General features: G+C 24.2%; 1 long non-coding RNA gene across 1 annotated transcript; it reads left to right on the top strand.

Moving 5' to 3' along the window:
* The first annotated feature begins 485 nt into the window (after nt 1-485).
* Nucleotides 486-4,528, top strand: LOC145944985 (uncharacterized). Its single transcript, XR_014426777.1, has 3 exons — nt 486-576; nt 2,285-2,402; nt 4,039-4,528. It is a non-coding gene; the product is annotated as an uncharacterized LOC145944985 (long non-coding RNA).
* The last annotated feature ends 285 nt before the right edge of the window (nt 4,529-4,813 follow it).

Raw genomic sequence — 4,813 nt, 5'->3', positions numbered from 1 at the left:
AAGGAAAGACAATATTGTGATTTACGATATGACTAAAAAATATTTAACTTTTATAATTTAACTTTCTTTTAAGAGCGTTAAGAATTAGACGCAAATAGTATTGTATAAATTAAGAAAAAATTAATCTTCTTTTGAGACTAAATAGTTGCATATGTACATCTCAGAAACGACGATGTATTTTTTTTAAACCAATTGATTTTTTTCTTAACTTCTTTTACTTTTTTCGTATGGAAGTATTTGTAACATTATCGAAAATTGAATATTTTACAAGATATTTTATAATTTATGTAAAATTTTATCAAATTGAAATACAAAATATCTTGTAAATTATATTCATTTTCTGGAACAATTGGTGATCTGAATCCTTAAGCTGTACTTTGTTCTGATTGGGTATTCGACAGTTCGCAGTATGACACAAGCTTTAATGAGATATTTACATGACATTGTGTATTTCATATGTAATTATACCGTCAGTACTCGATGGTCGTTCGAAGAGGTCAGATCGAGATTGTGAGTGATACTTTCAGCTACCACTTTTGGCTATATAAAATAACGACTCGTGATTTAACAAACCACGTAAGTAAAATAATAAATATTTAGATATTTCTTTTTATATGTATATATATAAAAATATGTAAAGGAAACATGAATAGAAAATATTCATTTTCTAAATAATATTTTATTTAGTTTATAAAAACACATATATATCCTTTTTATTTCAATTATTGTTTTTATTCTCTCCACACTGCAGTTAACGTAAAAACATATAGATTTGAATAGTAATAACAACGTTAAATTATGTTAACAAATTACAAATACAAATTGCTTTGTTTATTTCATTTAATTTCTAATTGATATCACAGGAGTCAATGTCTCCTGTATCATTATGTTAAACTATGTTAAGTATATGTAATAAATATGAAAAAAGAACAAGCACAATAAATGTTAATTTTTCTTGTAAGAAAAATGTGTATACAACGATAATGAAAAGTTTTTCTGCGTCTTTTATTTAAGTTAGATCTGATTTGCTCATAAAACATATATCAAACTAAATTTGAAATAAGTTTAACAGTTTGCAACAGCTACTGGTTCGTTTTTTTTCTACAATATACATAAACTATAGATTTCCAGTATTGGCAATGAATTTCGGAACGTAGCCAATGTTTGTACATATGACTTACAAATACACATATAAGTGATATTAATATCATATTTTGTTAAACATGTCTCAAACTAATAAGGGCAAAGCCCAGTTATTGGAAGATATTATTTTGTACAGCCTTGTGTTAAAATCTGTACATTATATATTTTTAAATTCGGAAAAAGTTTTGATAAAGGCTTATCTCTGATAAAAAGCTTTATCTCAGGTTAAAATGGAAGCCTCTGAAGAGAATTTTGACTTGAACACCTATATAAGAAAATCATTTTTTAAGAGAAAGTGATAAAAAGTATAATAATTAGTATATGAATATGTTGCAACATATGGCATTTTAATTAGTGCAATTTAATTTGCTGATGTAAAAACAATGTATGTAAAAACAATATATGTATATATATAGGCGTGAAAAGACCCTGGAAAGAAAAAACTAACCAATTCATCCTATACATTTGCTCTGAACTCTGAACACAAATGGAAAAATAAGCAATCACGAATAACGGCTAAATAAAAAAATGTAAACAAATTATTTTTTCATGCGTGAGCAGGATATAAACACTACGAAAATGAATCCTACAAGCTTTTATAGTACAATATTTCAATAATATATATTTATTATAATTAAAATTTTTCTAATAATAATATCTTTTTAAACTAAGAGTGAGGAACCATTTTCTCGGGAATACTATATAAGCTTTCTTTTTTCATATATTTCAAATTGATGCAGTCATCACGAATGTGCACAATAATTATTTTCCATATTTTGTAACATTTTCTCTTTGAAAAAATGTTTTTCTTATAAAGTATCGACCAAAATTCTTTTTAATGATTTCTATTTCAATCGGAAAGAAAGCGTTTCACGAGTCGAAAAATTAAAGGTAAGAACTATACCTTTTCGGAACTACATCTTAATTCAATATTAATGAAGAGCAATATAATGTATTTCTTAATTAAACTTGTTTTATATAAAATTATATAAAATTATAATATACACGACGCAGAGAAATATATAATTATATATTAAATGAACAATACAAGAAAAAGAAAAATTCATATTTATCTTGATATCTCGTATTAACTCTAATATTTTTGGAAAAAACGCTTATATATAATAAATATTGTTTGCAGATTCAACTGTTTGAGGACACAATTTAGCTTACATAGTGGAACTGAAACAATTAACTTGAATGTAAATGCACAACTATAATTTATATTCTGCACATTTTATTTATCATCAAAATCCAAGGTAAGTATTCAGTTGCTTTGATTTAGTAAGGCTACACGAATATAGCTTTTGGTATAGTCATATGTTGATTCAGAATATCTTAATAATAAAATTAATTTGCTTTAAAAATTTGCTAAAAAAAAATTAATTTCTTCTTTATTTAAAAAAAATTTTTTGTAAGTAGTATTTATTTACCATTTGTGCTCTAATTTATTCAGTATTCGCGATATTTCAATATTTATTATTATTATCTTCCATTTATAAATAATATTTATTATTTTAATTTATCATTTATAATTCCAATTATTTATAAAATGAATTATAGTTTTTATAGTTTTTGTATTCTTAATTTCAATCTATCTAATATAATATTATACTTGTTTTACAGTAAGAGTCAAAAAATCAGAAATCACAATACAAGCCTTAAAAGTATTAGCACTTATTTATCTGATATAAAATTTAATTAACAATAATTGTTTATTTGTGTGTGTGTGTGCGTGTTAAAAGCGCGCGTGCGTTTTCGATAATTACATAAAGTATAAAAAAGTCGCAATCAAAAATATACTATTAAACTATAGAATAAATAGTAATGTGAGTTTTCAATATAATTGAAGTAGAAATTTAAAAAAATTCGGTTTTTTAACGACAAATAATAATATAAAATGTGTATCTACTATCTTTATCAATATAATATAAAATATAAAATTAAAAATATAAAATCATAATTTTCTTGTTAAAAAACCGATTATTTTCAAATTGAAATAACTCAGCGAAAAATTATCGTATCGAGTTTCGCTAAAGCAAATTTTAAAGAGAAAAGTTTGAATTTTTACGAGCTGATTGACTCATTAAGCTACGTCAACTGCCGTACAATTCAGGAAAGTGAACCTTCTATTTGTCAGTTTTGCAGGTTCTCACTCTGTCATTTTTCATTGCAAAACTGATCATTCCATGTAATCGGCACTAAAATTTTCTCAGACTACAAACTTCAAGTTTTATATTCGTTTTTTAGACACTTCAATATCATAATTATTAGCTGAATTATAAATTCTTGAACTTTCATAATTTCTTACTACTTTTTAAGTGAAACACTTTATGTTTGGCCGAGTGTATTTAACTTTTAACAAAAAAAAAAACAAAAAAAAACAACAATCAACAAAGGGGCGAGTAAATAGACGCTGAAAATTTTTGCGTGCCATTTTCAAATAAAAAATTACATTTTGATAAAATACAATTTTTAATGATTTTAGTGTAATTATAAAATATTAAGAACGCTATCGTTTTCTTTTTATAACCAATTTAACAACTGTAAAGTGATTGTGAAATCGCCTCTGACGTCACAATCTAATGTTGCCGTGGCGAGTACCAAGGAACCTTAACATAAAACGCAACATATATGAAGATATATTCATAAACATATACATATTTACATAGATTGTATATTTTTCTAAATTGTTGCATTTTTTATATGTTTCCCTTTCCTCAGACACAAAAATTTTAAACTATTTAAATAGATTGTATATTTCTCTAAATTGCTGCAATTTTTTGATGTTTCCCTTTTCTTTGACAGAAGTCGATAGTTTTGCATTCTTCTTATATTTACTTGTTGTCCATTTTTGTTTCTTATTTCAATCTTAATAAAAATATATGTTTGCAGATTTGAAGCAAAAGCTGACATTATGTTCCTAAGACTGTCATTAAATATTTTATTACACATTGTTGTAATGGCAATGGCTTTTTCGTCAAACTGTCTGATACCACACCAGTATGATTTAAAGCTAAAACTGGAATCAAAATATGTGTTAAAGGGCGAGTCCAATATCATGGTTTACATTAATTGTACAATACAGAACATAACATTTCATAAATCAAAATATATAAATGTATTGAAAGTAAATATGAAGTCAATAGTGAAACCAAAAATCTGTATAGCAAATTTGAAGTTTGCATATGGAAATGTCGTTCTTAATTTCGAAGAACAATTAGGGCCAGATAATAACTTAGAATATGGATTTTATATTTTGAATATAGAATTTGAAAACTTTATATCTGCACAATTGCCAGCAGAGTTGTTGCGAACTTATTGGTACAACTATACACAGACAGATGAGTGATATAAAGATATATTAAAAATTAGCAATAAATAAATGTATATAAATGATATAAAAATATAAATATATATTTAAATATATATAAGTGCATATAATATAAATACATAATATATATATATATATATATATATATATTGTATATACATATACATATATACATATATATGTATATATGCATACATATACACATATATTTGGTCATATATTATAAGTTATACATATAAGTTATGTTTATTAAAATTTGTATACATTTATTATTATATAATACAATATATTTATATTACTATTAAATACTATAATATGTATTAATTTTTCTTCTGA

This window comes from Prenolepis imparis, unplaced genomic scaffold (genome assembly GCF_030444845.1).
Source record: "Prenolepis imparis isolate NDT839.2.m4 unplaced genomic scaffold, iyPreImpa1.0 SCAF_14, whole genome shotgun sequence".
Taxonomy (NCBI): domain Eukaryota; kingdom Metazoa; phylum Arthropoda; class Insecta; order Hymenoptera; family Formicidae; genus Prenolepis; species Prenolepis imparis.
The sequence above is the reverse complement of the archived record's forward strand: the minus strand, read 5'-3'. Positions and strand labels throughout refer to the sequence as shown.